Source organism: Protopterus annectens, chromosome 14.part0 (genome assembly GCF_019279795.1).
Source record: "Protopterus annectens isolate FY-2018-M chromosome 14.part0, PAN1.0, whole genome shotgun sequence".
NCBI classification, from domain to species: domain Eukaryota; kingdom Metazoa; phylum Chordata; order Ceratodontiformes; family Protopteridae; genus Protopterus; species Protopterus annectens.
This window is the reverse complement of record NC_056748.1, coordinates 812,577,741-812,597,999: the sequence shown is the minus strand read 5'-3', so window position 1 is coordinate 812,597,999 and position 20,259 is coordinate 812,577,741. Positions and strand designations below refer to the sequence as shown.

The following is a 20,259-nucleotide window of genomic DNA, read 5'->3' as shown; positions in this document are numbered from 1 at the left end:
AGAATTGACAGTGATGTGCCATATTAATAGGAGAGTCTACAATGTTTCCATTAGAGCGCACTAATAATTTGCCATGTACTCCTAAAATGTCTTGGTTCCTAACCACCGTCTGCCAACCATGAAATAGGAATATGCACTCTTCCCAGGCTGATGATATTCACTGAGAGGGAATTCATTTTTTCAGGTGAATTCAGTGCAATCCAGATGAAAATCCCAAACTTGGATGTGTGATAAGCTGTATTCCTTTGTTTGATTTGTTATACAAGCTTAAACTGATCAGCATTGCTCTTCTGCTCTTGGATTTTTTCTTTTTATCAGATGCTTGCTTCTGTACAGACCAACCCATTCTGCATTCTTTTTCTTCTAGTTTTGTAGTATTCTTCTAGTATTCTTTTATCCCTGTAGACTTTAGGGTATTTCACGTTTTGGTTGTGAACTATATTATTTAATTAATTAATTTATTTACATTTGTTGACTGGGAGTGTCCAACTGGACGTAGGTCCATTTTCAGCGGAGACCCGGGGAGAAAAGCTCCGCAGAATATACAGACAGTAGTTGCATTGGATTTACATAGCAATTAACAATTGCAAACATAGTTACAGATGAAGAACATAGTACATCAGTAGACAACTAGAATCTTTATCTTCTGCGAAGTACATAATAGACATTAACAATTGTTGCAATAAGAAGTCCCTGCTGTATAATAAGTAGTTAGGCTTATGAGCATCCGAGCTTGCTATAATCAAGGTAGTTAGTGGAGTGGAAAGAAAGGTAGTGGGTGAATGGGGGTGGGTGATATTAGAGGGGGAGTTACAAGGGCATAGCCAGCATGTTTTTAGGTGCGCTTTTAGTAACGTTTTGAAGTGGGTGCATGATGGTATGGAGGTAATTGTGGGTGGGAGGGAGTTCCATAATTTGGCTATGGTGCAAGAGAAAAGTGCTTCACCAGCAGAGTTATTGGCTTTAGTGACCTGTAAGTGATTTTTGCTGCTGGATCTTAATGGTCTAGTGGTGCAATAGGGTTGGAGTAGATTCTGGAGGGATGGGACTTTTAGTGGATGGTTTACTAGTTTGTCGGAGAGTGTGAGTTGATACCTTTGAAGGAGGTGAGGGAGTTCAAGCCAGCCCAGTTCAGCAAGTAAGAGACGGTGGTGACTACGGTAAGATGCCCCCATGGCGAATTTGGCGATTTTGTTGTAGCAGGTCTAGAGCTTGTTTAGAGCGCATTGCCTTAGGTTGGTATATATTGGAGAGGCATAAAGTAGGGTGAAGATAAGGTGGGAATTTGCTATAAAATCTTTGCTGAGAAGTTGCTTATTTCTGTATATGACTCCTAGTTTTTTGTGGACTTTTTTATGGTCATGGATATGTGAAAGTCAAATTTTAGTTTGTCTATTTCCACTCCTAGCAATTTGGTGTGTTCTGTTGGGTGTATAGTGGAGTTGTCTTTTGCTGTGATAAAGTGAGAGTTGTTTTGTGTATGTTTCGTTGGTTGGAAGATGAGTAGTTTAGTTTTGTTTGGGTTGAGTATTAATTGGGCATCGGATAACCAAGTTTCAACAGAGGAAAAGGCTTCCTGTGTGACTTTTTCCTGTTTGGGTAGGGACTGGGCTGAGCAGATGATGGTTGAGTCATCTGCGTATTGTATGAGTGTGCCATGTTTGGTGGCAGAGGCTAGATTATTGGTGAAAATAGTGAAGAGTAGGGGTCCAAGGATGGATCCTTGGGGAAACCCTATAGAAACAGGTTGTTGGGGAGATAAGTCATTATGCCAAACAAAGGATTTTTGGCAGGGGGAGTTGCAGTTAACTTTGAAACCAGTTGGTGGCTGACTGAGAGAAGGATAGGTTATTGAGGACAGAGATGAGTTTGTGTGGGACCATGTCAAATGCTTTAGATAGGTCTAGGAAAGTAGCAGAAGAGAGAGAGCCATTGTTTTTATGCTGAAGTATAGTCTTGGTAAATGAGAGGAAGGCAGTGGTGGTGCTATGGTCTGGTCGGAAACCATGCTGAGTACTGGAAAGGAGGTTGTTAGGAGGTAGTCTGAGACCTGAGAGTGAATGCATCTCTCTAGTATTTTGGAGCGTGGAGAGAGAATAGCTGTGGGGTGGTAATTGGTTAGTTCTGTGGAGGGGAATTATATGTGATACTTTCCATAGTGCGGGAATGTAACTTTGTGACTGAGATCGGTTAATCAAGATGGATACTGGGTAGGCTAGAGCATCAGCTGCGATTTGTAGGTATTCACTTGGGAGATTGTCTGCTCCTAATTTGGTGGGCTTAAGTTTAGCTGAGTTTTTTTTATGTTGGAGGTAGGAACAGGAGAAAGAGAAGACAGTGGGGAGATTACTAGTTGAAGGTGTGGGTTGGAGGGGAGGGGGGTTGTGTTGTCTAGCTGGTGATACTATGGTTTGTGTGAAGTGCGTGTTGAATGAGGTAGCAATATTTTCGGAGGAGTGAGGGATGTTAGGAGGAGGGGTACTGACTTTACCTGGGTGGAGGATGGAGTTTATGGAGGACCAGAATTGTTTGGGGTTGTGTTGGGAGGAGTCTAGGGCAGACTGGTAGTATTGGAGTTTGTCCTGTTTTATTAGTTTTTTGACTCTATTGCGTAGTTCTAGGAATTTCTGTCTAGTTGAGGGGGTTTTGGTTTTGCACCAGAGCTCCCAGGCTTTATCACCTGTTTTTCATTTCTGACTTAGTGGTTTTCTGTAGCCATGGGGAGGGTTATGCTTTGGTTCTGATAAGTCTTACGGGGGCATGGTAATTAAGGGTGCTCAGAAAGGTAGTATTAAAAAATTCAACTGCGTCATCAAGACTGAGGTACTTCAGAGGATGCCAGTTATATTCTTTGAGGGATGAGATGAATGTGAGTGGGTTAAAGTTTAGTTTTTTTACATATTTGACGGTAGATGACAGATTTAGCTTGGTATAGGTGTTTTTTGAGTAGGAATGTTGGGGAGTGATCACTGAGGCTATCTGATAAGCAGCCTGCTATGTATGACTGGGGGCTCTTACTGACTAGTATCCAATCCAGGGTAGTGTGCTTGTTGGAGTTTTTATCTATCCTGGTTGGCGACTGGAAAAGGGTCCATATATAAATTGTCCCACAGTCTGCAGATGACAAGTATTTCTGCTATTTGTTCTGCTGGCACTTCATGTTGGATGGTAACTGTGGAATGAATTTATACCTGCTTAACCATCCAATTTGACGTTATCCGTGTATTCATTCATCACCACAGGGTCTTGGATCTGACATCAGATCCAAGCCGACAATATTCAACAGACTGATCCAAAGATGATGTTCTTCGTGTATCACTGTTGCAGTCATTACATTTGGGGTAACTTGCTGGTAGGTTGCCCTCAGTCAGCCTGATTAACAAAGTCTTGGGTCCTGCGTCGGTTGCTGTCCCTTCTTCCATGACTTCAGGTTGTCAGGGGTATAAAACATGCAGCCTACGCCATTACATCAGTCTTTCTTGCCGTGCGGTGCCCGAAGCAGAAGCAGTCCGCAAGTGCCGGCCGACTCCTGAAATTTTCATTTTCGAGTTTCAGAACCAAAGTCTTCAACTTAAAGCTAAGTACCCCGTTGGGGAAACCCCTACCGATGTCAGTAAAAGTTAACAATTGCATTACTTGTGGGAAGCAAATACCGCAAAGATTTTCATTTGTAACTGTATTCCTTGCCTAGGCCCTGACCACGATATACCTTGCTGTCGGTTTTGTGCTTTATTTAAACAGCACACTATCCATCGTCTGTACATTTTGCCTCTAAATAGTTCGGTTCTCTGTTTAATTATCCTGAAATGACATCGGTTAGCCATCTGACTACCGGAATTCAAAAAAAATGCAAAGAAAAAGACAGAGACAGGCTGTCGAGGTCCAAAACTGCCGACGACGCTTCTCCTAAGCCAGTCGCCAGTACTCAGTGAGGTGCTTTTGCAGCCCCTGATACCCGCTATTTCTGACTCGCAGGCCTCTACTGACACCCATTCGGAGTCTGCTTTGCTGCGAGATGGTTCACCAATGGAACCCGCGGATGTCTCTACCTTGGATGGGTCCGGAGCCGCTGTGCAGGCGCCGGCTTCTGAGGGTGTATTCAGGCCTACAGACTTGCATATTAAACCGAATCCACCTTCTATTCTAAGGCCTAAATTTATTTTATTTTTATTTATTTATTTATTTGCAGTTGTTTAACCAGGATAAGTCCATTGGGCCAAAAGAACCCGTTTTCAATGGAGTCCTGGGGAGAAAAGCTCCACATAAAGATTATACAGAGATTATGTTCTACATACAGATTATACAAAGATTATGTTCCACACATAGTTTACATGAGGATTCTAAAGAAAAACATTCTATAATTTCTGGTTCAACGTTAGAAGTAGTAGTTTTTTTTTTTTTTTACTAAAAAATTACTAGGTAGGAGGAAAAAGAGTTGGGAGTAGAGAGTAGGTTATGAGGGGTGTGAACAGGAGCATTCCCATGAGGATGTTAGATGGGAATGTAGTGATTTTTTAAAGTAACTTGTGGGACTCAGGAGCCCTGTAGTACCCAGTCAGGTTTACTAGAAGCCGGAGGCAGAGAATCAGGGGCCATACTGGATTCCGAAAACACAACAATGTCTAGTACAGGAAGTATAGCCAAAGGTCTATGCTGAGGTGGGGTAACTTGTGGGACTCAGGAGCCCTGTAGTACCCAGTCAGGTTTACTAGAAGCCGGAGGCAGAGAATCAGGGGCCATACTGGATTCCGAAAACACAACAATGTCGGTCCTAATTTAAAGGAACATCAATGTCTAAAAAAACCGACGCCCAAGCCACATGCTCAGGCCCCTATGTCTAAAAAACAAATGATCAAAATGGCTGAAGATCTTATTACTCTAATCAGGGGTAGTCATCCCCCCCACCCTGTCTAAGAGGCCTCGGACTGAGTTTGACTATGAATCTTCTGATCAGGACTCTGATTCTTTTAATTCTTCCTATGACCTGGTTTTGTCCATATGGACGTATGAGGATTCTGATGCAGAGGATTCCATTCCCTATGCCCCCCCCGAGGACTTTTCTTTTGGGGAAACCTTACATACCTTAAGGGAGCATTTCCACTGGGAAAGTCAAGAATTTTCTGAATCTAAAAAGAGGCTTAGGGATTTCCTTCTTTTACCTCAGCATAGACCTTTGGCTATACTTCCTGTACTAGACATTGTTGTGTTTTCGGAATCCAGTATGGCCCCTGATTCTCTGCCTCCGGCTTCTAGTAAACCTGACTGGGTACTACAGGGCTCCTGAGTCCCACAAGTTCCTTTTCAAAAATTCTGTTGCAGACCCAGAAAGCATTTCCCAAGGGCATTAAGGCTTCTACTGCTAAAAATCCTACCCCTTCTGATAGAGACTCCAGGGCGCTGGATAGATGGGGTAAAAAGGTTTATACTTCTGCAACCTTGGCAATCAGGGCTTTAAACTGCCAATTTCATATGCTAAAATATCAACAGCATATTATGGGACTGCTTAAACAGAAAATTATATTGATTTCTGACTGTGTGGAAAGTAAAGATTTACAGGATTTATTGCATTCAGCTGAACAAGTTGGAAAACATACTTTGCAATGTGGTTTCGATTCTTTAGAGGCCTCTTGCAGGGCTGCTGTTACTGGGTCCGTGCTTAGAAGGCATGCTTGGCTTAAGGAGCTATCTCTGCCTGATCATGTTAAAGCAAAATTGTTGGATGTTCCTTTAAATTAGGACCGCCTGTTTGGCAATAAGGCTGAAGAAGTTCTAAAAAAGATGGAAGATAAAGCTCAATCTATGCGAACTGTGAAAGATTTATTACAAGTGCAACCTCCAAGATTTAGTAGGCACTAGCCTACTAAGAATTGGTCCTTTCTAGCTCCTTCCACATCAACTCAAGCCAAACCCAGACACACCAAAAGCATCAGGTTTCAGTCCCAAGGGACTCTCAGAACTAAGCAATGGGGTGCTTCACTTCCAAATCTGGAAATAACAAGACACCCCCCTATGCTAAACAGTCTCAATGACTTTCCTTTAAAATTACTAAGCACTTAACTTTCAGCCGCCCCTTTAGGGGGAAAGATTGCTCTGCATGCAAAAAACTGGGAACTCATAAACCAGGACAAATGGGTTTTAAATATAACATCCCAGAGATACAGGTTTCATTTCCACACGTTGCCAACACCAAACGGGTGACCAGACCTGCCCCCAAATCAGTGGGCAGAGGCTCAGAAACAAGTACTTTCCCTCTTAAACATGGGAGCTATTCAACCAGTGCCAGAAGAGGAAAAGAGACAAGGTTTCTATTACAGACTTTTCCTGGTACCCAGAAAAGACAAATCATGGCATCCAATTCTGGACCTGTCTACTCTAAACACTTTTCTGAACATTCCAAAATTCAAGATGCTGACTCTTCACCACTTACTTCCTATGCTAGGCAAGGATGCCTGGTTGGCAACTCTAGATTTAAAAGAAGCTTACCTGCATATCCCAATCAGGGAATTTTGCAGAAGATTCCTACGCTTCAAAGCAGGCTATTTGCATTATCAGTTCTCTGCGCTGCCCTTTGGCTTATCTACTGCGCCCAGGGTATTCACAAAGTGCCTGGCTCCAGTAATTGCATTTTGAAGGCAAAGACAAATTCAAATATATCCATACCTGGACGATTGTCTAATTCAGGCAGAAAACCAGACCATACTTATAAATCATTTGGCGTTTGTAAAAAGGGTTCTAACTTGTCTAGGGTACACCATAAACGAAAAGAAATCACAACTGGTACCCTCTCAACAGATTACATTCCTGGGTGCAAGCTTGAATACAACTGCCCAGATGGCTTTCCTCACGCCAGAAAAGCAAATTCATTTGGTAACTTACTTCAAACAAGTGGCCACTTAAAACCCTGCTATCTGCAAGACAAATGCTGCAAGACTTGGGGTTCATGGCCTCCTGCATTCTTCTAATTCCATATGCAAGACTGCATATGAAGAAACTTCAGTGGTACTTAAGTCTATGGAGTCAACATTGTCACAGCCTGGAAACAATGATTCCTATCGTACCTTGCCTACGCCTAGACTTCCTATGGTGGGCAGAGACCTGGCACCAAAACAAGGGACTGCCATTCGCACTACCCTCTGCCACCCAAACCCTAACTACAGACGCATCAGACTATGCATGGGGGGGCTCACCTGGCAGGAAAGTGCATTCGGGGCAAATGGAGCCCAAATCAAATGCACCTACATGTCAATCAAAAAGAAATGTTAGCTGTACAGAATGCCCTGACAGCCTTCAAGGACTACATTTATCCAGGACAACTAATGGTAAAGACGGACAACACCACAGTTATGTGGTACATAAGCAGGGGGTACACATTCCTACCCCCTCTGCAGACTAGCCATGGCACTGTGGAACACAGCCTTGAGCTACCAAGTGCAACTACAAGCTCAATTCCTACCAGGAAAACTGAATATACTGGAAGACGAACTAAGCAGAATTCTCATGGACCCACATGAGTGGAAACTGGAACCATGGATTTTCAACATGTTGACAAGCAAATGGGGGAGCCCAGACAGATCTTTTTGCCTCCCCCAAAGCTACCAGTTGGACAAATGTTGTACAAGAACTCCTCACAAAAAAGCCTGGAAAGTGGATGCTCTGTCCTTCAGCTGGAAAAACCTATCAGTCTATGCCTTCCCCCTCTGCCTCTGCTCTCCAAAGTTCTGCTAAAAGTCAAACAGGACAATCCAAAAATTATTTTGATTGCTCCAGACTGGCCATGCCAACACTAGTACCCACTCCTGCGCAGTGTGACACAAATTTCTCCATGGCACCTGCCTCAGACACATTTCTTACTGTCTCAGCAGGAGAACCAAATTCTGCACCCTCAGCTCCCAACATTGAACCTTGCAGCTTGGCCAGTCACTTAAATTCACCCTTAGCATCCCTCTGCAAACCTGTGATGGATGTGATCTTGGAGGCGAGAAGACCTAGTACTAGAAAATCTTATGCTGACAAATGGAAAAGATTCTGTGCCTGGAATCAGTCTCAAGGGATGAGCACAGCAGCACCCAATTTACCTCAGATTTTGCAATACTTGACTGAGATGCTTTACAAGGGCCTGTCTTTTTCCTCCATTAAAATTGACGCCTCAGCCATTTCAGCTCATTATAACACAGAACCTTCGCTCTTCTCTCATCCTCTGCTCAAGCAGTACCTCATAAGGGCCAAAAACTAGAGACCACCCAGGAGAGCTCCAATCCCTGCCTGGGACCTTAACTTTGTATTGGAGAAACTCACTGTACCTCCTTTCGGGACAGCTGCTTCTGCAGACTTAAAATTTCTTTCTTGGAAAACAGCCTTCCTTTTAGCAATCACTTCAGCTAGAAGGATACCTGAATTACAGGCCTTTATGGCAGTGGAGCCTTTCATCATCTTTCATGCAGACAGGGTCACACTCAGGACCAATCCATCCTTCATGCCCAAAATGGTATCCAGTGTGGCTCTTAATCAGTCCATTCATTTGCCAACTTTCTTTCCCAATCCACAGAACAAAGGGGAACGGATTCTGCATTCATTGGATGTGCACAGACTACTTAGATTCTACTTGGACAGGACTAAACCCTGAAGAAAATCTGAACAACTGCTGGTAGCATTTGTTGCAGGGGCAGCGGGGAAGGCTATTTCAAAACAAACCATTTCTAAATGGATAAGCCATTGCATTCATTTCTGCTATAAGCACCATGGAAAACCTTTCCCCAGGGGATCAGATCTTATTCCACCAGGGCTGCATCTACTTCTGCAGCCTTTCTCAGAGGTGTTCCTACCCAGGGATATTCTAGAAGCTGCTACCTGGAATTCAGTTCATACTTTCACCAAGCATTATCATTTACCAATTTTCTCTAACTCCAGAGTTGGCTTTACCACTGCTGTCTTGCAGGGCCTTATAGCTGGTCCTAATGCTGTATAAATCCATCCTCCCCAACCATAGCTTTGGGAATCTACCCAAATGTAATGACTACAACAGTGAAACACGAAGAACATAGTACAGTTGTGTACACTTACCATAAATGTAGATGTTCGAGTGTATTCACTGTTGCAGTCCTGGTTACCCTCCCTCCAGCCCCCTGTTTTTCTCTTACTATACCTCTACTGTCTTTTACTATGCTTAAAAACCTTTTTGGTGTATTTGCTTTTGGTTGGAGGTATATTTTTGTGTTTTTAATTTTATTTTGCTCTCGATTTGGGGGGCACCTGACATCTGGGGCAAGAAAAACTGAGTTAATGGCGTCGTTTGTATGTTTTATACCCCTGACGACCTGACGTCATGGAAGAAGGGACAGCAACTGACACAGGACCCAAGACTTTGTTAATCAGGCCGACTGAGGGCAGCCTGCCCGCAGGTTACTCCAAATGTAATGAATACAACAGTGAATACACTCAACATCTACATTTATGGTAAGTGTACACAACTGTACTTTGCTCCTCCCTCTCCCATAATGCCCTGCTGCTCTCTAAACCACAGATCTTGTTTGCAAAGCTTCCTGTGCAGACTCGCTCCTCTGGCTGGTTAAGTAAAAAGTTTTCCACCTTTTTTATTATCTTTCTTAGTTTGGTAGTTTTCTAGTGTAGGGTGGTCTAGTTATACAGTTTTACAGTTTTTATAGCGTAGATCCCTCCCCTCCTATTTAGTTAGATGTGTGTGTGTGTCTGTGTGTTTGCACACACACATATGGGCTCAGGCACCCTTTTTTCTTTCAGCTGTTAGAGCTTTATTCAGATAGCCGCTGTAACATTTGCAGTAGTTGTAGTGTGATACAATGTCTGATAGGCCTGCTGGGTTTAAAAAGTGCTCCTTGTGCAGTCGGAAAATGCCAAATTCCAATACGCACGAGGAGTGTGTTTACTGTTTGGGTGCTCCGCACCTGGAGATAGTGTGGCCTTTGTGCTGCATTTAGCCCCAGAGCCTTAGCAGAATGCCACATAAAGTTACTTCCAAAGGGTCTGGTGCAAGGGGGTCCATTTGTTTCCCCCTTTTCTTTTCCAACCAGAAGACCCCTTCTCATCCAGTTTCTGCCAAGGAACCATGGCTTTTGGATCCCAAGGTCCCAGATTTAATCCCAACCCAGTCTGCCTCCTATCCAAGGACTTTGGAGCCGAGAGCTGCAGAGCTTTTGGTTGGACCCAGGTCCCGTCCAGATTAGAAGCCGTTGGATCTGGCCAAGGTGGGGCCAGCCTTGGACCCGACCTGTTAATTGGATCCATCCACAGAGCCAGTTAAGCCTTTGGATCCAATCATAATCTTGGAGGAGCCTGCAGTCCCTTCCACCGCCAAACAGAGACCACAGTCTTCTCCGAGACATTGGATCCATTCCCTGGAGCCTGGTAGTAGGTCAGGGAGGTCTCCTTCCAGGTCCACCTACTTCTCTTCCTTTTCTAGATCTTCTAGGAATCTTCTGCCCTCAGACATGGACAGGATGATGAGTTTTCTCAAGGCCCAGATAGAGTTGGATCTCCTGGCTTCTCTTGCCACCCCCCCCCCCCCAGCTTCTCCTTCTCCTCATCCAACTCGAATAGGTTTGAATTCTAGGGACCAGGAAGTTTGCTGCCAGATTCAAGTGAGGCCGAGTATTTCCCCTTTCTTGTCCTCCTCAGGGTCCCTGGCTTATTTTGTTGATCCGCCCTCAGAGCGGGGTGAGCCCCATGCTGGAGTGGTCAATGCCGGCTCCATGGGGGGGGGGGGGGCTGGTACCATTTTTCTGGACATATCCTTTCCTCTCGGTGCCTTGGCTTTCGATAGTTTCCGGACTGGTATCATCTGGGAGGCGGGGGGCTGTTTCCATATGTGTTCTTCCTCTCTAGGGGACTTCTCCCTTGGACGTGGGGGATGGGCCCACTTCCAGCCCCTTTGTCTTTTGGGTGGTAGAGAGGACCTTCTCCAGGTCTGGAGTCTCCTCTGCCACACCTCTGGGTCCCTCCTGGCCTCTCTCTACCTTAGCTGGTGAGGCCTCACATCTTGTCTTGGGTCAGCCCTCCCGATCGAGCCTTCAGGGGGTTTCCTCCTCTCTGGGAGTCCCCATCGCTTCTGAATCCTCCCCAGAGCTCCCAGCGGAAGGAAGTCCATCGTAACAGAAAGTGAAAAAGGAGGCACTTGGACCCCCCCCTGGAATCTCTCACAGAGGATGCAGACCTCGAGGATGGAGGCGGGTTCCACAGCTCTCTGGCTGATGATGTCTCCTTTGGAAACCTCCTTGAGCTCCTGAAGCAAGAGGGCAGGTGGTCTCCCCAACCCCTGTCTTCGGAGGAGTCTGTATTTTTGAAGGCCTTTGGGATGGGCCCGTCTACCTCCTGGTTAGTTGAGCTGATCGCCAGCAGGGCCTGGAAGGAACTGGGCACTATGTAGCTTGTTCCAAAGAGGGCTGAAAAAGTCCTTAGTCCCCCTGTGAACCAGTTGTTCTGGAGCAAAGGAGTACCAGTCGATGCCATTGCGGTTGTTGCCGCCATGAAGAAGGAGCTAGCATAGCAGAGCTCCACTGTGCATCTGCTAAGCAGGGAGTCCCAGGTGATGGACCATTTTGGGAAGCAGGTGTATGCCTCAGCTACCTTTCGACTGAGGGTGACTAACTATTTGGTACATTTTATCCGCCTCCAAAGTGATTTGGTTCAAGAGCTCTATGCCTGCCTTGCAGAGTTATTGCCAGTGGAGAACCTCAAGCAGGTGTCTCCCAAGTTTGCCACTCTGACCTCTCTCACGAATTCTTTGCTGAGACTAATCTCCAGTGCTGTGGAGGCTACCTCTTGAGCTGCTTGCATGGACATTGCCTTGTGGCGTCATGCCTGGCTATGCTTGTGTGTTTGCGGAAAACTGTAAGGTTTTATTTACTAATGCCCCCTTCAATGGTTCCACTCGCTTTGGACTCTCAGTAAAGGATATTTTGACCCACAATAACCAGGAAGGGAAGACTGTGTCTGTGATAGGAATCAAGCTTTCGGCCCCTCAAAGGTCCTTCTCGAAGACCTAAGGGAGAACCAGAAAGATGTGGTTCCATAAGGTGCAGTCTCCCTTTCAGGACGCTCCTGACAAATCTTCTTCCAGAGGCAGGGGGAGAGGTTTTAATGGATGACACCGCCCTCGTTGCAGTGGGGGGGGGGGTCTGCAAAATCAGGGTTCCAGGGAACCCTTCTCTGAGCAACCCTACCAGCGCTCCTGAAGTAATTTTTCCAGGGGTTATTTCGATCCCTTTTCAGAACCCCCCTCCAGTGAGAAATTATCTCCCGATGTTCCTCCCAGTCAGAAGGAGTTGGCCCTCAAAGAAGTTCAACTACTTCTTCAAGAGACATCCAAGAGGTCCCGGCAGGACAAAGAGGATCTGGTACTTATTATTTTTAGTGCCAGAAAAGATGGGGGGGCTTGCATCCTATTTTGTATGTCAGTGAGCTCAATCTTTCAGTCAAGAAGTCGAATTTCTAAATTGTCACTGCTCAGTCCATTCTGCCCCTCTTATGCAGGGATGATTGCATGTGCTCAGTAGATCTCCAGAAGTCTTACCATCGTATCAAGATAGACAGGCATTCCAGGAGACATGTTCTCTTCTGGCTAGGGGCCATTCATTACCAGTTCAGAGCTTTACCCTTCAGTCTCATCACAGCCCCCCCGGGTGTTTACTAATTAAATGGCAGTGGTAGTGGCTCACCTACAGCTGCAGGGGTTCCAGGTCTTTCCATACCTTGACGATTGGCTCCTCACGGCACCTTTGAGGCATCGACTGACTCAGGCGGTTCAGTATATTCTTCCCCTCTTCTGTCAGCTGGGTATAACCATCAACCTGGCAAAATCCAATCTGATCCTCGCACAACAGTTGGAGTTCATAGGAGTTTAGTTGAACTCCCTGTCGGAGATTGCAACTTTGCCTTTGCACAGAATTCAGTTGATACGGGAACAGGTCACACAGATTTTGGACCTGCTTCACCCCCCACTAGTTCATTTGGTTCTTTGTGCTCTCAGTTCCGTGACCTCGGCAGTTCTTGTTCCTCTGGCCAGGTACCACATGCGGGTGTTACAGTGGACTTAGTCCAATTGTCAGCTCTTCCTCATCCCCCCCATCTGTGACCATAAAACTGACGCCTATGTGCAGACGTCATCTCGAGTGGTGGCTTCAGTCTCAGGATTTCTCTGTAGGCAGGCCCTTCTCTCCCTCAACCCATGGCAGCCTCCCTCCTGGGATGGGGGGGGGGGGCATATTTGGGGGAAGAACATCCAAGGCACGTAATCCACACTAGAGACCAAGTTGCATATAAACATTCTAGAGATGAGAAAAAATGAAAAAGAATCCACAGGCAGCAATGCAGCTCCAAAAAAGGGGAATTTTTAATCCACAAAGCTGTATAATGTAAGTGCTTTCGTCTTGCTTCAATGAGCAAGACTTCTTCAGACAAACAAACTTCTAACCAGATGCAGCCATATAAAAATGTCATGTGATCACATTAAGTTCTAAAAGCAATACTCACTAACATTAAAAATACACGATCTATACTAACTAAATGTGGACAAAGCTAACCAGGTATAAATAATACAAAATATGGACAACCCTGTTTGAATTTTTTAACAGCTAAATCCAAGAATAAAAATAAGCAGAAGAGATGCACAAAGGACATGGTGGCACAATTAATTCTACCATCCACCTAAATAAAATGAAGTGATGCTAAAATGTGCAGCTGGACATATATTTAATGATATAATCATTAATAACTAAGGTTCAAAAAATGTAAGAAATACAAACGAAATGCAGACAAAAAAACTTGGTTATTAATGATTATTATGTTATTATTATTTATATCTTATTTTTCTTATATTATAATTCTTATATTTGTGTCTCTTCTGCTTATTTCTATTCTTGCATTTAGCTGTTAAAAAATTCAAACTGGGTCGTCCATATTTTGTATTATCTATACCTGGTTAGCTTTGTTCACATTTAGTTAGTATGGATCGCATCTAACTTGTTACAATTTTTAGTGTATTTTTAATGTTAGTGAGTATTGCTTTTAGAACTTAATGTGATCACATGACATTTTTATATGGCTGCATCTTGTTAGTTTGAAGAAGTCTTGCTCATTGAAGCAAGACGAAAGCGCTTACATTATAGCTTTGTGGATTAAAAATGCCCCTTTTTTGGAGCTGTGTTGCTGCCTGTGGTTTCTTTTTTGTTTTTTGAAGTTTGCCTTTATTTTACCAGTTTGATTCTAGAGATGAGGGCAGTTCTTCTATCGTTGCAAGCCTTCCAGGACTGCCTCCCTCTTGGGACAATTGCTATCCTGACAGATGACATAGTGGTCATCTGGTATGTTAATAAACAAGAGGGAACACACTCTTACCCATTATGCCAAGAGGTTATGAGAGTGTGGGAATGGGCTGTGTCCTCCAGCCGCTTCCTTATTGCAATGCACATACCAGGGGATTCCATCATGTTAGCCCCCAGGCTCAGTAGATCAGTCTTGAGTCCTCATGAGTGGTCCCTCAATCCTTCAGTGGCGAAACAGATTTTCGACCATTGGTGTTAAATTGTTGTGAAAAATGCCAGAAGTAACCAGACTTACAATGTACTGCTGTTTCCATTATAGTTTAATCTGTCCAAACAGTTACACTGTCTGAGATCAGACTGTGGTGGTGGTAATGCGGTAGTGTTGTCGCCTCACAGTTAGACGTTGCACGTTCGATTCTCAGAGCGTCTTCTGTGTGTCGACATGCGTGAATTGGCATTCCTTCATTGAAGGTTGTGCGTTAGGCCCAGCAAGCCAGCATGTAAAAATCTACTGCCAATCATTAGCGGATCGGAGTTCCGCTGTGGCGACCCCTAACCGGGAAAAGCCGAAAGACAGTTTAGTTTATAACACAGCTAGCAAAAAAGTTCTTTTGAGTTTTACTATACAGATTAATGCACACTTAATCAAGATGTCACTGAATAAGAGAAAACAATGTCCAGTTTTATATACCCTTTTCAAAGGGCAACCAATGTTATTTTTAATCTCCTTGTGGTCTGCATGATTGGTTTCTGTTTCTGTTTCTGTCTGAAGTCTTTCCCTGTTGAACAAGCTTCCTTATTATAACAGAATGCCATTTAGTTATATTTAACCCATAAAACTAGACATGTTTTTTTCCATGAACCATTTTTAAACATACTTACAGTAAAGCTAAACTAAGCATGTTTCATTTTTGCAGGTGTCTGTCTGCGATAGCTGCTTTCTTCAGCACACACTTTTTTGTGTTTCACTTTTGTTTTTTTAGAAAAACATATTTATTTTAAGCCTTGTCAAGTTCACCCTTGCTTTACAAGGCAAAACCTTGTATTAATAAAATGCATACTTTTCTTTTTGCATTGCAGCATACACTTAATTGCTTTGGAGAAAGACTAATCTCTATCAATTCCCCCTTTTTTAATTAAGTCAAGGAAAAATGCAAAAAAGCATTTTACAGGAAAATGTGATCCTCTGTACTTAATAGCCTTTCTTTTTTGTTAACACTTGTTACTTGTTTGACAGTTTTATTAACACAAATTTTAACACCTCTTATATTTGAGATAGCTCCAGAAGTTGCATTTGCTAAAACGTTTATCAACTTTGTGACGTTTCATATTGCCTTCGTGGCACCATACCAGTGAAAGATTTCAGCTCCTGAAATAACACCATTTCCTATATCCAGCTGTTTTAAACCTTGCCCTATTTTGGAAAACTATCATGAACCTCCCTCTTTTTCTGGTGATTTTTTACCATGTCCTCTGATAATGTGTGAGTAATTTTCATTATTGAAACTGCATACTCTGTGTAACAGAATTCCTCCTCTTTCATCCCTTCCTTAAAAGAAGTATTGTGTTAACTCCCATACTGTTTTTGTTTTATACTTTACTGACACTGTTTGACTGTTATTAGCTTACACTGATTTCTATGAACCAACATGGTGTGCTGCTTTTGCTTGGATTTTTATTAACTGAAAAATGCTGTTTTTCTAAGTTTTTATGAAGTTTTTTTTTAGTCACTCTGCAGTTTACTTACCTGTATGTATTCCTGTGTATTATTTCCAGGATGGCAGTTACACCAGTCTAACTAATGATGCTCTTGCTGTACTAGTTTGTTTACAAATGTATAAATCTGTTTGCTGTTATATTCCACGCAAGACATTTTTTTTTGCAAATGTGACATTACAGTCACTGTTTCCTTCCAATATTGATCCTGTTTGCTGTATGTATAAGCTGCCTTTGGAGACATACTGTACTTTTAATGTGGTGGTGGGGGGTTGACCCTCTCTTGTTACCACAGAACCTTTTGTCATTTAGGATTTGTCGTAAGTACTGCCTTAAATGTTACTCCATTTCCAGATGTGAACTTCCATACCCATCATTTAATTGCATTGTTTAGATGTTCTTTGTGTTTCACTGTTGCAGTCATCACACTTGGGTTATCTGCCAGCAGGTAGCACTCAGTTGGCCCGAATACCAGAGACTTAGTATTTCTGCGTCGGTTGCTGTCGCTTCAGGACTGACATTAGGTAGTCAGGGGTATAAAAACAGTCAGCCGATGCCATTACACCAGTCTTTCTTGCCGAGGATTCCGAAGCAGAAGCAGTTCACACGCGTGCTAGTTGGCCGCTACCTGAGTTTTTGTTTCCGAAATTGAATCATCCTGAAGTCTTCTAAAGCTAAGTACCCTGTTGGGGTTCCTTTTTTTTTGCTCTAACCAATTTCAGAAAAAGTTAAGTTGTCTCGCCTGTGGAAAGCGAATACCACACCGAGATTTCCATTCTTACTGTGTCACCTGTTTAGGCCCAGACCACGACGTACCTCGTCGGTTTTGTGCTTTATTCAACGCCTGAACTATTCATCATCGGGCCCTTATTGTAGCTAAATACTTTTATTCTTGATCTCTGTATTCCAAAATGGCTTCAGTAAGCCATCCGACTACCGATCTTCTGAAAAAACATTAAGGATAAAGACGAGACAAACTGCACAGGTCCAAAACTGCCGACAACGCTTCCATTAAGCTAGTCGCCAGTTCACTGGTACTCAGTGAAGTGCTTTTGCAGCCCCTGATGCCCACTTTGGATTCGCAGGCCGCTACCGAGACCCATTCGGAGTCCGGTATCCCGCCAGACTCTTTGACTATGGAACCTGCGGATGTCTCTACCTTGGATTGGTCTGGAGCCACTGTGCAGGCACCAGCTTCTGAGGAAGTTCTTTGCATTACCAACATTCGAGACAAACCGATGACTTCTTTCATGTCTTCAGTTCTTTCTAAAACTACAGAGTTTCTAAGGCAGAGTACGAGCTCCGCCTAAAAAACTGACTATCCAAACTCAAGCGCCTGCTTCCTTGCCACAATCTCAAATGCTTAAAATGGCAGAAGATCTGATCATGCTGATTAGGGGAAGCCATCCTTCCCCTGCTAAAAGAGAGACCTGTCCCCAGCAGGTTTAACTGACCAAGAGTCCAACAACTCTGATGTTTCTGAATATGAAGACATGCCTTTATCTACGTATGAGTATTCAAATGCAGAGGAATCCATTCCTTCTGCTTCCTCTCCAGAGGATTTTTCTTTTGCTGAAACCCTACATACTTTGATAGAGCCTTTCCACTGGGATTGCCAGGATTATCCTCAGTCTAAAAAGAGACTCAGAGAATTTTTAGATTTACCACAGCACAGACCCTTAGCTATCCCTCCTGTTCTGGATGTTGTGGATGATGTCATCATGGAATCCAGTCTAACTCCTGATACTTTACCCCCTGCTCCAAGGAAACGAGACAGGTACTACAGAGTCCCTGACTCTCAAGTTTCTTTTCAAAAATCCTACTGCTGACCCAGAGGTAATCTCCCAAGGACCTAAAGGAATAAAAGCAACTACAGCTAAGAATCCCACCCCTTCGTACAGGGATTCCTGGGCTTTAAACAGATGGGGTAAAAAAGTATACACCTCTGCAACTCTCGCCATTAGAGCATTGAATTGTCAGTTCCACATGCTGAAATACCAGCAACACACTATGGAACTTATTAAGCAAAAATTATCTACCTTTCCTGACTGTGCAGAAAGTAAAGAATTACAGGAGCTTATGCATTCTGCAAGCCAAGTCAGCAAGCATACCCTGCAATGTGGGTTTGACGCCCTAGAAGCATCTTGCAGGGCAGCAGTCACAGGTTCTGTACTTAGAAGGCATGCTTGGCTTAAGGAACAGACCTTGCCAGACCATGTAAAATCAAAATTACTGGACGCTCCTTTGAACAAGGGCAATTTGCCACAAAAGCAGAAGAGGTTTTAAAAAAGATGGAAGAAAAGGCTTACATCTATGCAGACAGTCAAAGATTTTTTGCAAGTGCAGCCTCCAAGATTCAGTAGGCATTGTCCCTCGAAACATTGGTCCTTTCCAGCCTCCCCGTGGCCACCTCAAACTTAAACCCAGGGGAATCAGACCCCGCAGATTACAGTCTCAGGGTATGCAGAGGTCTAAGCAATACAGTACTTCCTTTTCTAAAACAGGGAGTGCTTAGCCACCCCCTTATGGAAAGAATTCACAATGATTTCTCAACTCCTCTCCTCACCTCTGCCCAGTTGCTCTTGCCTCTAGGAGGAAAACTTTTCCACCATGCAAAAAACTGGACCTCCATCACCAACGATCGATGGGTCCTCAACATAGTATCCCAGGGGTACAAATTTTTTTTCCACACACTGCCAACCCCAATAAGGTTCCCGGACCTTCCTCCAAACCAGTGGGCAGAGGCACAAAACCAAGTTCAATCCCTGCTCTCCATAAGGGCAATTCAGCCTGTTCCTGCAGAACAGATAGGCCAAGGTTTTTATTCCAGACTTTTCCTGGTACCCAGAAAAGAAGGCACCTGGCGCCCAATCTTAGATCTATCCATTCTAAACACCTTCCTGGTGGTACCAAAATTCAAAATGCTCACCCTACAGCAGCTTCTCCTTATGCTGTCCAAAGATGCCTAGTTAGCTACCCTAAAGGAAGCCTATCTGCACATCCCTACCAGGGACTCATGCAGGAAATATCTACATTTCAGGGCAGGATTTATGCATCATCAGTTCTCTGCACTTCCCTTTGGCTTATCCACTGCTCCCAGAGTCTTCACAAAATGCCTGGCTCCAGCCATTGCATGTTACAGACAGAGAAAGATTCAAATTTACCATTACTTGGATGATTGCAAGATTCAGGCAGACAGTCAGGAAAAGCTGTTGCAGTACCTGACATTTGTAAAGGACCTTATAACCTCCTTGGGGTTACACTATTAATGAAAAGAAATCAAAACTAGCCCCCAGTCAAAAAATTGTATTCCTGGGAGCAAGCTTGGACACAGCATCCAGGATGGCATGCCTTACTCCAGAAAAACAAGCCTGAGAGGCTACTTCACTCAAATGGCCACCAGAACGTAGCTGTCCACAAGGAAAATCCTGCAGGCTCTAGGGTTTATGGCCTCCTGCATTCTTCTAATTCCATATGCCAGACTGCATATGAGGAAACTTTAGTGGTACTTAAAACGTCTTTGGTGCCAACATTCTCAGCACCTGGAAACTATCATACCTTGTCTCAGGACAGAGGTTCTTTGGTGGGCAGCAGCATGCAGCCACAACAAGAGACTTCCCTTTACAGAACCCCACACCGCCCAGACCCTAACCACAAACGCATCAGACTATGCCTGGGGTGCACATCTGAATGTCAGGTGCATTCAGAGCCACTGGAGCCCAAACCAAATTCATCTGCACATCAGCCAAAAAGAGATGCTAGCTGTTCAGCATGCTTTGGCAGCTTTCAGATCCCTGCTGTCACCAGGGTACCTTCTGATAAAAAATGACAGCACCACAGTGATGTGGTACATCAACAAGCAGGGGGGAACCCACTCTTACCCACTCTGCAGGCTAGCCATGACCCTGTGGAACACGGCCTTGGCTATGCATATTCACCTGCAAGCTCAATTCCTGCCAGGCAAACAAAACTTCTCTGGCAGAAGACTTAAGCAGAAATCTCCTAGACCCACACGAGTGGCAATTGGACCTAAACACCTTCAGCCTTCTTACCCAGAAAAGGGGTACCCCAAAGGTGGACCTGTTTTCTTTCCCCTACAATCACCAGCTCAGCAAATTCTGCACCAGGGTACCTCACAGCAAGGCCTAGAAAGTGGATGGCCTATCCTTCCAGTGGGTAAACCTCTCAATCTATGCATTCCCCCTCTGCCTCTTCTTACAAGAGTGCTACTCAAGATAAGGCAGGAAAG

At 44.1% G+C, this 20,259-nt stretch overlaps 1 protein-coding gene across 1 annotated transcript in view; it reads left to right on the top strand.

Annotated features, from left to right (window-relative positions):
• Nucleotides 1-20,259, top strand: part of PDCD11 (programmed cell death 11) — a 1,563,481-nt gene that overhangs the window by 1,160,269 nt on the left and 382,953 nt on the right. The gene's annotated exons all lie outside the window — the stretch shown is intronic.